The following is a 17,165-nucleotide window of genomic DNA, read 5'->3' as shown; positions in this document are numbered from 1 at the left end:
TTGAAAACTTCCTCCATGGGCTATCAAAAGGATCTTTGCCTTTTTCACTGCCTGTGTACAGCAACTCTCATGCAGACATTTTAGTTAAACTGATAAAACCGAGGTCAAAGTTCCCAAAATTAAAGAGTGCAACTGGTAACAGAATAATTTCTGGTTCAAGACTGAAGCACAGCAGTGTTATGCAAGAGAACAGGATCTGAAAGCAGGCTTTGATCTGGCACTGTTTATTGTACTGCTGCTGGCTAAGAGGTACCTGAGCCCCAAACAATGAGAGAGAAGCTCTTCCCACTTGAGATCCTCACCTTTGTCACTTGGAAAAAAAATGTATTGAGATATATATATATATAAAACATCACGTACTGGACACTGCAAGCTGTATCAAATTGCTTTTCTGATGTCTTCTAAAATGGAACAAACAGATTTAGGCAGTACATTGAGGATGAGACTCACATTCAAGCATACACTCACAAGTATTTTTCCATTTCAAAAGTCCTGCAATTAAATATAAATGTGCATGCACTTAAACACACAGTTTCTTTCTTGCACAGTACCTTGTACTGAATTCAATATAACCTTCAAACCCATGTTTCCATTAGAACCTTCAAACCCATGTTTCCATTAGCTACTCTGTGATACCACAGCTTTGAAAATATTCTCAGTGCTCCAACAACCAAGGCCTACAAGACTCTAAAGTGGCCATTCACAACTCCATCTTCAGCATCATCTCACAAGGAGAACATTTCATTCCCTTTTATTTCCTCCACCCCTTCTTTCCTTATTCTTAAATAATTTATTAAAACTTCTGAAAGTATTTTCTGGTCAGCTTTCTTCCTCACTATAGGAAGCATTAATATCTTTAAATCCCTGGTTCCACAGCTTGGTTCCCTCTCCAAAGGCCATCTTCTATATAATGACCTGATATGGATGGACTAATGTCAGAGGGAAAAGGGGGAGAAATGACAATGTATTTTTAATCACAAGCTGAATTTCTCCCTAGATAGCAAAGCTGATTTCATGGCATGCCCCTCTTTCAATGTCTTATGGAATCATCCATCACTGACAGAATGACTTCAAGAAATTCCTTCCTCCTACCATCCTACAACTATGGCCATGACCTCTCAGAAAGAGAGCCTCTAAAAACAAAACACTGCCCCAAAGATAACTGGAAATGATTGATTTAAAGGTGCTTTCAGAAAAAAGAGTCTTCACTCACAGCAGGAAAGCCAGAGAGGATGTCAGTAAGTTATGATGCGTGTACAACAAACAATCAGAAGTGGTTTCCCCCTTCATAATCCAAAACTGACCTGTGAACCTTCTTGCCACAGCTGTCATAGATGGTGTAAGTAGGGAGAAAAGAGAACTGGAATATTGAATGACACAGAAGTGACAGAGCAAATACCAGCCACTGTGTTGACTACAAATCCTTCAGCAGGGAAATCCATTATAAGCCAGACTACTGACCTGGATGGACCAATGACAGACAAATTCTCTCCTTTCCAAGATGGAAATTAGACTTCTTCAGCAAACAGAGCTATTCATTTTCCACTGCAACTTTCAACAAAATCCTTCAGTTTTGAGCTTCTCCCAAAGACAAGACAAGCAAGAATGAAATGGGTGAATGTATCTGTGACCTCATAATTCCACAAAGTTCTGTGTTCACTCATCAGGAGAACCTGAGCTCCAGCAGCACCTGTTCCATCCAACTCTGTCCCTACCCACGTGAAACCAGGGCTCTGATGGATAAACATCCTGGAGCAGGTTCAGCTGTGGCAGCCTAAAACATTACTGCCCTCTCTTGTCCATCCCAGCCTTCTGCCAGGATCTCTGCTCCACAGCACCCACCTCAGCTGCTCCAACCCACAGCACTGAGTGCCACTTTAACCCCCTGATGAAGGAGGGTTCTCATAATCATTCATTTTTTTCAGGCAAACTGCTCTGTAATTTTCCAGCTGTGAGCTGCAGGGGTGAGGCAGCTGCACATGGTCCTCTCTGCAGTGGTTGGCAACACCTGGAGAAGGTGATGCCTGAGGTCATTGCGGGTTTGATGCAACTCTGGTCCAACTTGGAGAAGCTGAATTATTCTTGCTGAAAGAGGCTGTAATTCTGCTGTTGCTAGAGCCCAGAATCAGGGTAAATCCTGGGCAGGTTAACTCAGTAGAGCACTAGAAAATTTCATCTCCCTCTGAGCTTCAAATGGGAGACAATCTCAAATACAGGACAGGAAACCATGGCCATGTGCAAATGAAGCTGGGAAACACACAGCTGCCCTAAGCAACCATGGCAGAACACCTTTGAGCCAAGTGAAGTGTGCCCTGTCCTGGGAAATTAATCCCAGTTTCAGCCCACACAGGTTTAGTCCCAGGAGTAAATTCTTACAGCCTTGCACAATTTCTTGCAGCCTGGCCAGCTCTGAAGTTTTTCCCTGATTAAAGGCCTCCATGACAAACAGCATAAGAGAGTAAGTGTAAGAGGGGAATTTGAGGAGGCTTGGCCAAGGTTTCTGCATTTCCTTGTGTTTGGGAATGCTTGGGGGTTTAGATGGGTTTATTAATGCAATTTATATAGTGAATAAATCTTGAATGTTGATGCAAGCTCAGCCGTAAGTGTTGCCTAAATTGACTTCTGGGAAGAAGCAGGCTCTGAGAAAGGACCTAAATTATTTTTTTAAATGACCACTAATTGTACACTTTTTTTTTCCTTATTGCAATATATACTGTAAGTCTGTCACTTTCAGAGTAATCCTAAGATTTGCTTTTTTCTTTTAAATACTGGAATACTCTTTTGCCTAGAATAAGCCCATTATAGAAAATGTTTATGGCAATAGCAGAACACAGAGCTATGCAAAGCACAGCCTTCCACAGAAACAAGGAAAGGTGGTGTAATCAGCATTGAAATATTACTGAGAGAGACCTGAGTGTGGGACACAGACACAGGAATGATCTGCAGAGTAAGGGACAAGCTTAACTTACTAATTTCTCCTCCTCTTTCACTTTTCCTCTAAATAACAAATAAACAAAAAATATCTGTTGCAAACATCCTTCCTCTGGCTTCCATCCTTCCTCGTCATTTCCTCTGGCTCACCAGCACATCCCTTTCACTGCAGGGGTCTCTGCCACCTTCATTTTGTGCCCTCCCTCAAACCCTGGGGCTGAGGGTCCCTGAATTGACCCCTGGTGCTGCATCAGCTTTTCTTTAATGCTGCGATGTTTTCTTTGGTGTGCAATAGATTTATAGGTCACTCTTAGAGCTGTAGGTCTTTAAGTGGACTTCAGTCAGGGGAAAAAAAAATCCTAAATACAATTCTTCATAATTACCCAGTAACAAGAAGCAATTGATCATTAACTTTCATGCTCTGATCTTCCACAAGCCGACTTTGCAGTTACTCCAAATTAATCATTTCCTTAGGAACTCCCAGACAAAGGTGACAGGAAGGAGCTGCCTCATGGGATTTGAGAACTGCAGGGAATCTTTGGCAGAAATCTTTTTCCTTTACCAGCTTTGGATCTGCAAGGCTCCAAAATCATCCAGGGGACACTCACTGGGCACAAACCTGTGTGAAGCTCAGAGATCCTCTTCCTCCTCTTCAGGATTTACTGTACTCCCCCTGGTTAGACTGAACTAACTACCAATATTTGTTTATTCACTATTCCTAATTCAAGTTGGAGTGGAATTAAAAGGCTCTAGAATGGCAATCTAGTTAAGAACTTTAATGAAGTGCACTTTAGATATAAAATCTATTATAAAGCACTTCAACTAATGAAGGTTGCTCCCTGTCCTTAGTATTCTGCACTAAGAAGGTAAAAAGGAATTTTAAAGGTTTAAAATTTAAAGAATTTTAAAGAAAACTTTAACATTCTGAACTGCTGCAGGTAAGATCTGAAGAGGCAACAGTGAAACAAGCTGCATTTGATTTCATATCTCATTCCAGGACAAAACAAGGAAAACACAATTTAATACACCTCTATCCCGAGAAAAATAATATTATTCTTTCTTATGGGTGAAATAATTTCATAGTGAATGAGATGATAATTTTGAATGCATCATCTCTTCAGGCTCATTATATTATATTTTTTATCATTATAATTATAATGATAAAAAATTCAAAATACAATCTTCAACAGAGCTAAGAGTGGAGGTGGAGAAGGCCTAGCTCATCTTCTGTACACTGGAGTTTTAAACCATCTTTTTCCCCTTGTTTACACAAGGAAAGTTTTTTAATACCATCTTAATAGCATTTTTAATTAACCAGAAATATACATAAATAATAGATTTCCAGAAACCTGATGAGGCTTGCAATCTAAAATAACAAAGTAATTCATTCCTAGGAGGAAGCATTCTCTTTACACTGCCCTTCCTTGGTCAAACACAATGAGAGAGTAAATTTGGTTAAAAGCGGGGGGGGGCGGGGGGGGGGGGGGGGGCGGGAAGAAACAAAGAAGAGCATGTGGCTGAGGAGACAAAAATACCTGTGATCAAAGGGTGACACAGCATGGGAGTTTTATTAATCTTGCAGAGCCCAGGGAGCAGCTCTGCCAAGGGTTTGGCCACACTCCTCCTATGGCCACACTGCTCCACCTGTGAGAGGCAGAGAAATCCTCACCAGATCCCTCTGCCTGGCCAGCCAGGGCTGGCACAGGTCCCAGCCTGACTGAAGCAGGTGCTGGCTATTTTTATGTCTAAACTGCACTTTACATCTGCCCTGTTCTCAAGTTCAAAGGGGAAGCAGCCACAGCAACGCCCCTGTGCAGGCACAGGGATGTGGGAGCTGGGACGCCCCAGCTCAGCCATGGAGGAAGGGTTTGGATGAACAGATTGTGGCCCTGGAATGGGCTGCAGGAATGGGCTGCTCCAAGCATCATAAACCAGCATCTGTGTGATGCTGCACAAGCTGTGAGATGCCCAAAAGGCCTGAGCCCTCATCCCCCCTGCAGCACAGCACCCACCCCTGACAGCACCAGGGTGTGGGGGGAGCCTGGGCTGACCTCAGGGTTTGTGCATCCTGAAATGTCTGCACAGTTTGTAAATAAAGGGGCCTGGCACTGAATTCCTACATTTCAAAGGGCACTGAAGTAATAATCTAATCTTAAACTGATTTACAAGTGTTAACTGATTCACCAGCTCACTCTCACTCTACAGATCACAAAGTTCCCTATTTGGAACAGAATCGAGTGGCCAGGTATGTGCAAGGAATCATGTCCACAGTTCATCTGAAAATTGAGAATGACTTGAAAATCCATTTCAAGTCATCCTCCTGCTACGAAAATCTCAGCTTCTAGGATTAGAAACCTTGTGGAAGATTATTCTTTCCCTCATCTCACAGTTAAAAGGATGCCAGAATTACTATATCCCAGGCTGTAGCTGAAGCCATTCAGGGAAAGCAGCTTTCCTACCAAGGGACCATCTTTCCAGTGAGATCCATTACATATCTCAGGGTTTGACTGGGGTATTTAGTATCCTTTTTTTTCCCCATAAACACAAGAGCTGAGCAGTCTTCTAATCTTTGAGATCATAAACGCCCAGCTTCCACAGCTGCAGTAATTAAACCAACTTCTCATTCCATTACCCACATCAAGTCTCTTCCTCAGCACCTGCTCTATTGCCACACTGCACTCCTCAATCAAACCAAGATAAGCTATTTTCTAAGATCATCTGACTTGTCTGTCCCTCAAGACATCACTAGAGCCAAAAGGATTCTGAGCAGATATGATGCATCTTGCTAAATATCCAAAAGGTCTCTTGTAAAGGAAAAAAAAATAAAAAGTAGACGTCAAAGCAAGTGGTTATTTTTAGCACCTGAGTTGTTCTATATTTATTCCTTTATGTCTTTCTAAAAGAAGCACAATCTCTGATGAAGCACTGCCATAAAATACACTCTCCTGGGAAGTCTGCTTTATTACTCCTGGCTACTGAGCACTGCAACAAGTGCATCACACCACGCATTCAGCCACACAAGATTAAGGGTGCACACAGAACACAGAACAATCTTTCCTCAGTTCCAAAGAAGTGCTTAAAACAACCCAAACCCAAAAACCAAACCAACCCATCCACATAAAAAAAGCAAACTCTTCAATATAATCTGTCATTCTGATTAGATGCCACTCTTCAGACTCAACCTTAAAAACTGCCATTTTTAAGTATTTCTAATTGTCTGACCCCCCCCAAAAACCCCTCAAGACACCTTGTGAGTCACCTGTTAAAAACAACACAAACCACAACCCCAAACTCCAGGACACACCAAACTTTAATAAACCCTTAAGTTAGCAGGAACAGCAACAGCTCAGCTCATACAAATATTCAAACTATAAAAGACTACTTAATTTCTTATCCTCTTCCCTTCTAGCTTTTACCTTCTTTCCCTGAAGACTCCTGGCCCTCTACCTCCAACATATTTACCCCAATAATCTTGTGCCTCTGATCTGATGCAAATTATCTGAAGATTTATTTTCAAGGACAAGATACAGTTAATCAAAGGTGTGGTGTGGCTTATTTGTGTGGGAAGTGATATGTCAAATGAACAGGAAAAGCAGAACTGTGTCAAGGAAGCTTCTGCTAGTTGCAGTAAGAAGAAAATAGTTTAAGACAGGGACTCACATTAGCAGAACTGGGAAGAAAACTTGCATTTTGAAGCTAACAGAATTTAAATTTGCTGCTCTGGAAAGACAGCTATTATCTAGCCACAGCTATTTTAGAATTTTGCATTATGCTACATCTCTCAACACACCCATTGAAACAGCAGGAGTTGGGATGGGATAAAGACAATACACACCTCTGTGTGTTAACTTGAAACCTCTCTCTCCTCTGACCTTGAAGAAATCTGTTTTCCTTCCAGGTACTCCCTACCTATAAGACAGACATGTCCCATCACTCACCTGCGCCCTTTAAGTATTTTACCAGCTGGCATTACCTACACACTGACAGCTCTCTGATCCCAGGTGGTTGAGTGACTCCAGAGTATGAAATCACGCTCAGCACACAAATAAATATCAGACGATATCACATAAATAGGTTTGGTCAGTGGCAGGTTATTGCTACCTTCATGTAGTACAAATCACCCAAGTCACAGATTTTCCACAAGGTAAAAGTGTGGATCTTCAAAAAATAATCCACATTGGAAGTTAAAAACATACATGCCCTAATTACCTCAATCTCACACTGACCTTTGTATATTTGTCTACAAAGACCTTGCACTAAGTAACTGTTGCACTATGGAAGCCAGAATGACTCCAGGTTAATTTAAAAACAAGCTGCTCTGAAACTTTTTAACTGAGCAAACCCACCTAACTCGATCTTGTTGTGAAATATTTTTCCCACTGATTAAAATGTTTCCCGTGCAGCTGTGATTTCATTTTAGCCTTCTGCAGAAAACTGAAGACAAGAAAATATCTAGTTTGAATTCAAGGATCCTCCTGCCATAGCAACATAAAATTCACCAAAAGAGGCAATTCTCTTACTGTTGCTCCTCCTCTACTAACAAAAAAAAGTTTCTTTATCGCTATAAAGTACCCCAAAGCAAGAAAGAAGAAGCATGCAAAACCTTAGTGAGAAATCAGATGCTTTTTATCCTCTGATTATTAAAAACAAATACTACACTACATACACAACACCTGATTATTAAAAACAAATGCTATACAACATACACTAAGCAAAATGAAGTTAGTTTTGCTTAAAGAAAGTTCACCTGTGGCAGAAGGAACACATCTGATTTATTCTTAGTTCCTAGATTAAAAGCTATTTAGTTCACATGAAAATTCTGAGGCTGTTTGTCTATCTTTTGAGAATGAGATAACCCCTTTTTCAAAATGGATTAAATTCCAGAATAAGCATGTCAAGAGAAGTTTGTTCAGAAACCTGCACTGTGAATGAAATGGGGTTTGCCTCTTGGCAATCTTCGCTTTTCCTCTATTACTTAACACCCAAACTTGGCTGTTCTGTGGATTTTTTTAGTATTTGGATGTCAAACTGATCACATACAACCTGTGCACTGAAAAGCCAACACACAGCCAGGTATAATCCATTTGTAATTGCAGTTCACACATCCTGCTCAGCTCCCTGATGTGCTCCTCTGAGCAAACACCCTCCCATCTGAGCTGGTTCCTCAACACAGGCCACAAACACAAAGCTCCCAAGGACACAAAAAACTGATGGGGTCACTCCCTGGACCAGCCACGAGCACACAAGGGACAAAAATAACTTCTTTCACAGGAATTAAGACTGCAACATGACCTCTGGCACCTGCCCCTGCTATGAGAAGGTGGAAAAAACAGCAAGGGAAGTCCAGTAAGAAAAAATCCAAGTCCCAGACACAGCCAGTATCAAAGGCAGTAGCTAAACAGAGGGCTAAGCAGCTCCCTTGCACTTTTATATTTGATGTTAACCACCATTTCTGCAGCTCTCAATCCTTTGTGATCTTCTTTGCCTTCTGCTGAGGCTCCTCCATCCAGCCTTTTGTGCCACTGTTCTTTCCTCAATATTTGCCCTGCCTTCTGTCATTTTCCTCATCATTGCTGAACACCACCACTATTTTCAGCTTTATTTTGTATCATTCTGCTTCAAAATGTCCTTTCCCAAGGCAAAGCTGAGCACAGAAGCATGGTCTGTTGGTTTATACTGCCTTCCAAATAAGCCTAGCCTAAATCCCCCATAGGCACACTTGGGATATGGGACACCTGGGTGGTTTGTTGTATTATATATATATATATATATATATATATATATATATATATATATATATATATATATATATATATATATATATATCAGGATAACCATTATATATATATAAAATGGTAATCCAATATAATATCATATCATATATCATATCATATACTATACTATAATATAATGTAATGTAATATAATATGCATATAATATAATATAATATGCATATAATATATAATAAAATACATAATATATATTCTATATATTATATATATAATGGTTATCCTAGTCCTAAAATCTCTAGGCACCACTGCCTTCCCTCAGCAGCTCCTTCCCTTGAGATGGCAACAGCTAAAGGAGGTTTTGCTAAATTTGCCTTCCTTTCCCCAGCCCAGCAAAGCAGACACCACTCTAAGTGCAGTGCCTCAATGCCCTGAAGCCCACTCCCCTTGAGGGCTCCTCAAGGATGGGGACAGGAGGCACAAACCTGGAAATGAGGAAGACCCAAAGGGTTGGAGGCCCAGCAAAATTGCTGTATAGGATAATCAAAAGGGACAAAAGGTGTGTGTGCACACACATGTGCAGGCACAGGCATGAAAACAGGGGAGGGCAGGTTAAGTAGATTCATGATCCACCTCTTGCTTTTTATTCATCAGTGCTCACACACTAAGTCATGGCACAAAGTTTTGTTCCCCTGTTCCACTATGTCCATTCCAAGACACTGATCACAATGGTTTTCCTTTGTGACAGCTGTCTTAGATTGAGATCCATGCTGGGGATTCCACCTTTGAGGAACAGATGTGTGAGGCTGAAATGACCTCCTCACTGTCCACAGCAGCCATCTGTGACTCCCAGGGCCTTGTAGATATTTGCATCCAGCCTTTTGTGCAGGCCAAACCAGGCAGAAGGTGCCATTCTGTCAGGCAAGACATGAGGTCCTGGCCTGGAAATTCCTTTCCATGGGCTGGAAATATCTTTCCATGGCCAGCAGGACTAGCAAAGAACTGCGCCCATTGTTTATGTGATAGCGGTGCTGGTCAAGGCCCCAGACTGGAATCAATACTGCTCACCCTGCCTGGGATCCACAGAAGGCAGAGGCCCAGGTTACCTTGTTGAAAACTCCTCCTACATGGAGGTAAAAGGTCTGGAAGACATCCTTGCTAACCTTGGCCATAACTACACCTACCCCACATCAGCTTACAGCTTCTAGGGACTGAGGTTCATGAGACTCCACAGGTGGCAGCAAGGCCTGAGCTACTAAGATCCATTCAAGGACACCACAGGGTGGAAGAAGGCTTTGACTGTGCCTCTTCTCACAGCAAAACTCTGTGCCTGCTCCTTATCACTTCACACATTGAGAGGAATGCCATCCAGCTGGATCAAGCTTTGTCGCTGGGCAAGAAAAAAAGCAGCTGCAAAACTTGAGAAAAAGCTCCTTTTCTGTCCTCCCCAAACAACAGCACATGCAGAAAGGTGAGACCTTGGTCTAGTGGTGAGCTTCTGGAGAGCTGATGGTGAAAAACACCCCCTGACACCACCCTAATCTCAATAATCAAGTGAAAATTCAGACAGCAGGTTCCATAGGTCACTCAAGGGAGCAGGAGGAGAAATAAAGTTTGTTCCCACAAGAAGCCTACACAGCCACTACTGTCAGGGAAATGACACTGTAGCTTCATGCCTGTGAAACAGGGAAGAGGATAATTTGGCACTTCCTGGAGCAGAGATCCAGGGGACAGGTTTCCTCCAGAGAGCTCTGCAGCACAGGCACAGGAAGGATGGGCAGTCAAGGGAAGAGGATACCTCAAATGTAAAGAACATGAAGAAGATAAGGAAAGTAAAACTGGAATCTGCTCTCCTGACCTGCCCATACTGCACATGGGATCAAAGCAGATATAGCCACTCAACTTCCCCAGCAAAGGGATCCTCTCCTGTGTGGAGAAAAACCCCCAGAGAACAGCTCCAAAATCCCAGCTAAAGCCTAGCATTGGCATTGAGGGGAGGAGAGGACTTCTGCTAAAAATCATTATGAGAATTACATGCCATACTACAGTATAGTTCTGTTGCTTGGGGGTTTGTATGTCTTTATAAAGACATACATAAAATTTATTAAATTTTATAACAAAAAAAAAAAAGATAAAATTTATCCTGTGTGTTTCTGAGGGTCCTGTTATCCCATTTGGAAGTAGAACTGTTTCTGTCCCCTTTTGCAGGCAGCTGCAGATCTGCTTAGTCTGTTCCCTACCCTGACCTTTTGTGTTCTTTTTATCCCTGTCCCCCCAGTTTGGCTGTTCTCTGTTATCCAACCCCTGTAGGAGAAGTGATTTATAAACCCTTTTTTTTTCTTCAGCTGGACAGGTAAATTTTCAATTTTTTTTTCAATCTTCTTTACAATATGTACCTTTCTCACTGTGGTTATAATCCCCACAGCTACTAGAAAAAACAGGGATTAGCATGTCTGTTTGAGCTACTGATAAAGACAGCAAAGCACACCACACAGTCCTTTGATATCCAGTTTGAGCAATATCCTGAGTCTGAACATTTCACAGGGGTGTGTTTTCCCCCCTTCCTTCTCTAAGCACGACATTCAAACACCCAGAGGTTATCACACCCAGAGCTGGCATTAACCAGCCTCTCAGGACATGAATCCCATGGGCTCAGGGCACATTGCTGAATTGCTGCAGAACCCTTTTTCTTCTTCAGTGGGCTCTGAGCTGATTCACAAGCACAAGAGGAGCTCAAGGCAAGGGCAGGACCCCACTCTGGCACGCACCCTGCCAGGCAGGGCAGCCACTGCTTCCCAAAGTTCTGCTCTTAAGCGTGACCAGTGCTGCTACAAGAAAGGCCAGAAGGCCAAATTTGGTCAAAAACAAGGCAGGGGGTACCCTAATAGGGTCTAAGCAGGGTGGATAACAAGGGGCCAATCCTCACAATAATTTTTTTACTTTTTTTTTTAATAGAGTTGTCTTCTTGTGTCCCAGAGTACTGCAGCAAGTAACACCACCAAGTGCTTCATTGAACCACTGCTTTCCAAACATCTCCCTTCCACAGCTTGCCATGAAGGATCACCAACACCCACTGCTTCAGACATGCTCTGAAGATGTCTCCTATCCTGACCCTCTATTCTGGAGGAGTACCCAGAACCTACAGAAAGGAGATATCAAAGGAGAGAGGCAAAGTTTCCTTACATCCAGGCTCATCCTGACATGAGCAACGTGAGGAGCAATATTTTAACTCAAGTGTGTGTAGGAAATCCCAAATCTTTATGAATATATTACAGACTGAAAGAATTTTTCAGTAATTCCTTGTTCTGTTTCTTTGCTTTCTCTGCTCCTGTTATTATACAGCTATTATATACAGCTCTGTATATAATAGATGCTGGCCTATTCTCCAGCCAGAAGCACTAAGCCACTGAAATCTGAGAGAAAGCAGATCTCTCATGCACTCACACTATCATCACCTAGATGTAAATCCTCAGTGTTGGCTCCTCAGTTAGAGAAGAACCAGCTGCAGAACAAAAGGAATAAATCTCTTTATCAGGCAGTTCACTTCTCTTACAGGGGTTGGACAACAGAGAACAACCAAACTGGGGGGAGAGGGATGAAAAGAATAAAAAAGGTCAGGGTAGGGAACAGACTAAGCAGAAGGGGACAGAAACAGTTCTACTTCCAAATGGGATAACAGGAGCCTCAGAAACACACAGGATAAATCCTCACCAGAGCTGTACACTCATACCTAGTGCCATCCATTCCTGTTCATGTCTGGGCAATACTCTGAAGCCTGGGGAAAGGACTAATTTGAGCACAACTCTTCACTGGGCTGATGAATCAGCTCTCCAGTGTGCATTCTCCTTAGGGAGAAAAGGGAGAATTGGCAGAGGACAGCACTGCAGAAGGCAGCAATACAAGGAAACAGCTGCTGAATTGGATGCAGAAGCAGCCCATCATGTGGGGAGCATTTTGGTGCAGTGTTCTTGGCCAAAATCCTCATCCCCAGCCGAGCACATCCTCCAGCATGAAAGGAACAAGCACATTCCCTTAGGAAATTCACAGGCGTTCCAGCTCTAAAGTGCTGGCACAGCAAAACCCAGGGCTCTTGGTACTGCACATGCAAGTAATAACAAGACAGAAATATTCTGTAACACATGGCAAATATCAAGGGAAACATATCCATGATTCTAGCCTTGAAAGGACTGCAGTTTTGTGCACCCAACAGTGATGAGCTTGTCACATGCACACATCTGTATTTCTTGAAACCTGTACAAGATTGAGGATAGTTTTTAGAGCACCTTGAGGTCCACTGGCTTTAAGTCTGTCCTGTTAACTTCACTCATTAATCGTTCATAAGGTTAAATGCAAAATGAACTTCAAGTCTTTTCTATAAAATTATTTTATAAAACCCTTAAAAATTCTCAGAATAAAGAGTAGGAAGCACCAGGTAGGGCCTCTGTACCCTATACATGCTCACTTCCATAGGCAAAAACATCTCCAGGAGAGGCTTCTACAGATGAGGGATGCAGAATCAGCACCTCAATTTCCTCCTCTCCATGTGAAGGCAGAAACCATTCCTGGAAGTGTTCAAGGCTAGGCTGGATGGGGCCCTGAGCAACCTGGTCTAGTGGAAGGTGTCCTTGCTCATGGCAGGGGTGTGGGGATGAGATGATCTTCAAGGTTCCCTTCCAATCCCTCCCATTCCATGATGCTATTGATGATTCTATGAAGCACGTAACAGAAAATTACAACTGCAAATGTACATGTGCTCCAAGGGATCTTCACACAACTCAATCTGTTCCACCAAGCAATTTTTATACTCTGAGGAACAGAAGTGGGTTTATATTCCTGTGCCAGACTGACTGGTCCTCTCCTTTTTCTTGGAAGTAAAAAAAAAAAACCTTCTCTCAATTCTGTCAGCACAGAGATAAGGATCTAACTTCAGAGAACTGCAAGTAACTCGACCTTTTAATTTTTCCTAATGCTTCACATGTGTCCAATCAGTAGCAGACTAACGTTTTCCTTATTTGTTCTTTTCCTGCACAGAAGAAAAGAGCTTTCAGTCTGTGTGAAAGACGATGCCTTGGGCACTCCCCATGGGCCTCTTATTGTTCACTGTGACTTATTTCTCCTGCTGGAAACTGGAGAATCATTCACCAGATTTCTCTGGTGACAGGTACAATAAGAGACAAGCAGATAACTTCTGTTGCATCTCTGGACACCTGCTCTGAAAGGGTTTTCTGTTCTTGCACACTGTTACTTGAACACATATTTGACCTTTCCAAGGCAAGCTCCAGTTTTCCACAGAAAAGCCTTGGTCTGACTGTCAGACTGAAGGGTGGTAAAAACCCACTTGTTCTCCTCAAATATCTTCCAGCACCACCTTCATGAACTGAGAAACCAACAGCCTCAAGGACTTATTTCCAGTCCTGCAAAACACAGGGCTTAAAGCAAACAGGGCCTTACTGTTGTAATACAAATACAACTGTGACACTGCCTATCAGGACTGTAAAAATACAGAGCCCAGTGAAGGAGTCCTGCTGTTTTTTTCATGAGTTTTTTTCCACTTTCCCCCACAAAAGCCTTGACAGGAACCTGGGAAAGCAAAGCAGCAGATTCTTTTAAAATTCCAAATGCTGAGCCACTGAAAACTCAGGGAGGGCTCTGCATACACAGCAAATTCCTGAGCCTGGTGAGAGTCAGGACTTGAGATTGCTTCCTCCAAAGTCAGCCTGAAGAGCAGAACCATACTAACAGTCTTCTACTATTCACTCAATGGCTTTTAAATCAGTCAGTAACTCTACCCAAAAGGCATAAAAATTAGGTTCTGAAGAAATGGTGAAGAGGAAAACATGCACATGAAGTTTTAGGGCAGTTCTTGAGCAAGGGGAAAAAGAGCAGATAAAGAAAACTCCATCAGAGAGGCAGGAAAAGCAACAGGAGTGAACAAAGATGCTGGATGAAACTAAAAAACAAAGTCACAAGCCACATACTTCAGCAAAGCCCAGCATCCCCTGGAACAAATTCCCAAGGGCGAGGATAGTCTTTGTAACCAATAATTTTTTTAATCAAGTTTGGAAGCTTTCCTTGGAGAGAAATTACAGTTTGCACACAGATTTATGAGACATGGGTTCATACCTGGGATAATTTCTACACCCTCTAATTTTGGCTTGTGACTTGAGAAGCCAAGGGGTGGCTTTGCAAAGGGATAAGGGAATGAAAAAGGGGAAGGAAAAAAAAGTAAGAGAAAGCACAGAGAAAGATACAGAGGGAAACAAAGAAAGCATACTGATAATGAGGAAGAATGAGTAAAAGTAGCCTAAAAAGATAAACTAAATGTATGCAGTAAGTGGATTTCTTTTAGTAGAAGAAGTGTGGGAGAAAATAAATGGAAAAAGAGAAAACAATTCTGTGCAAGAAACAGTTCTGGGGCTGGAGCAGGGCAAGCAGGAGCCATGAGGAAAAAAATGACAACTTTATTTGCTTTTTCTCTCAGATCACTGAGTATTTCAAGGATGGCTTTTCCAAGCACAAAATTTCCTGTACCAGAGGCAGGGAGCCTGGGTGCAGCTGGCCATGCAACACAGTGACCAGCATTGAGCTGAGCTGTCAGTACACAATCCCACATGGCAATAAGCCAGAAAAATGCTACATATTCACCCTGACTCTTCTGGGTGACAAATCCCCTGTTCCAAGCAAAATATGGGAGCAGATGCTCTTTTTAAACTCACTTTATTCCTCTCTTGATCAATACAGCTGTTGTTCATTTACTTTTTTTAAGCTCCTCGACAAGGGAAAGCAGCGAAACTTTACCTGGACAGCAGCTCTGGGGGGGATCAGATGTGTGAAGGCATTGTGATCTATGCAGAGGGAAAGGGGACACCAGGAGCAGGGACACAAAAGCAAGGGACTGCCCTGCCAGGCTCTTTCTGCTGCCTTCTTTAAGCAACAGCCACAGGATCCAGGGACAACAACCAAATTTAAAGGGTTTGCCACATAGTGGTGTAGGTTCAGGTCTTTATAGTCAACATTTGCTCAGGTGGAAAACTGCACAGGACAGATCAAAACATCCTGGCTGATTCATTAGGCACAGAGCTGGTTTGTCTCGTTTACAGCTCTATCAATGAAAGCAATCAGCCTCCCTGAACACAGCAAGAAAGTTTATTTAGGGCAGCACAGCAGGCTCCTCTCACCCCTGCCAGGCATGGGATGGCAACTTCCAAAGGGTGCTGGATAAAGGGATCAATTCCCTCACCAGATCCAAGTTTATTCCTGTCTTTGCTCTAAAAATCACACCCAACCAAACACACAACCAGAAATTTCCAAGTGGAAAAACAATGCATAAAAGCTTACAGCAGCTGATATAAACTAATTGACTATAAATACTGTGATACCTTTTAAGCCCCTGCTTCTTGTTCTCTAACTCAGCTCTGCAGGACACCATTCATGTGAAGTGCAATCTGAATATGGTAGATTTCAGATACAGTTTGCTTACTTTGGTTCCTGAATAAATTAAGATTCATCCATACTATGTATGTATACCATTCCTTGTTTTCAGGTAAGAAAGTGATATTTAATAATAATATACAATATTAATATACTCTGTCTTATGCAGAAAATGCACACAGCATCATATATACACAAAAAATAGGCAAAAACTAACTTAGGGAAAATAAGTCTGATGAAAGTCTTAGGGAAGTAAAAGCAGGCAGCTTTACTACATCCTCTTTTGCTTCCACCTATATGTTTCACCCACTGAGGAAAACAAAATAAAACAAAAAAATAATAATAAAAAACTGAAACAAAAACCGCAAAAAAAACAAAAAAAAAACCAAAACAAAACACAAGAGCAAAACAACCCCACAAGACAAAAAAAAACCCAAAAAAACAAACAAACAAACAAAAAAAAAACACAACAAGAGACAAAACCCCGTGCAATAAGCAGAGATATAAAACAAAACCATGTTTTCCTTCCATCAATCCTACAGAGTCTCTTTGCAGCTGGTGCAATGCTGCCCTGTATCAGCTCAGAGAGCCTCACACTGCACAGAGCGGTGCCAAGCACTGTTCACTCTGGAGGTATCAGAAAAAGCAGAAAAAAACTCTGCTCATGTACAGATAGACTTGAATTACTCCAGAATGACTCAAGGAGAAGGGAATAATTATTCCTGAGCACTAGAGACAGCTGGCAATTTACTCACACCACATGCAGAAAGACTTCTGAGCATTCAGCAGCACAGTCAAAGAGATTTATTCCTTCTTGCCTGTGCCTCTCTCTCTGTGCTTCCAGTCTCTCTGCTCCTGGGAGCTCCATTATTTGTGTTGAAGTGTACTCCTTTTTAATCCACCTACTGCTTTCCAGATTCATTTCACAGCATGGATTTTAAAGTTTTAAAATCGAAGGGAAAAAAAATCACAACATTTGACCATAGGAAAGTAACACTACCCAAATAAGCAAGTTGGGATTTTTTTCCCTTTCTCCGTCTAAAATTTCTAAACACAAAGAAAGGCAATGGGAAA

The 17,165-nt window shown here is 42.0% G+C and overlaps 1 protein-coding gene across 7 annotated transcripts in view; it reads right to left on the bottom strand.

Moving 5' to 3' along the window:
• The window catches only part of AGPAT3 (1-acylglycerol-3-phosphate O-acyltransferase 3), a 93,298-nt gene that overhangs the window by 56,134 nt on the left and 19,999 nt on the right, over positions 1-17,165 (bottom strand). The window contains exon 1 of one of the 7 annotated variants that reach the window (XM_074534489.1): positions 6,767-6,840. The exons of the other annotated variants lie outside the window; for them this stretch is intronic. The gene's annotated coding sequence lies outside the window, so the exon portion shown is untranslated. Of the gene's footprint in view, positions 1-6,766; positions 6,841-17,165 lie in introns of those variants that run through there. 7 annotated transcript variants of the gene reach the window in all.

The sequence above is a fragment of the Zonotrichia albicollis genome, chromosome 2 (assembly GCF_047830755.1).
Source record: "Zonotrichia albicollis isolate bZonAlb1 chromosome 2, bZonAlb1.hap1, whole genome shotgun sequence".
NCBI lineage: Eukaryota > Metazoa > Chordata > Aves > Passeriformes > Passerellidae > Zonotrichia > Zonotrichia albicollis.
This window is presented reverse-complemented; position numbering and strand designations above follow the sequence as displayed.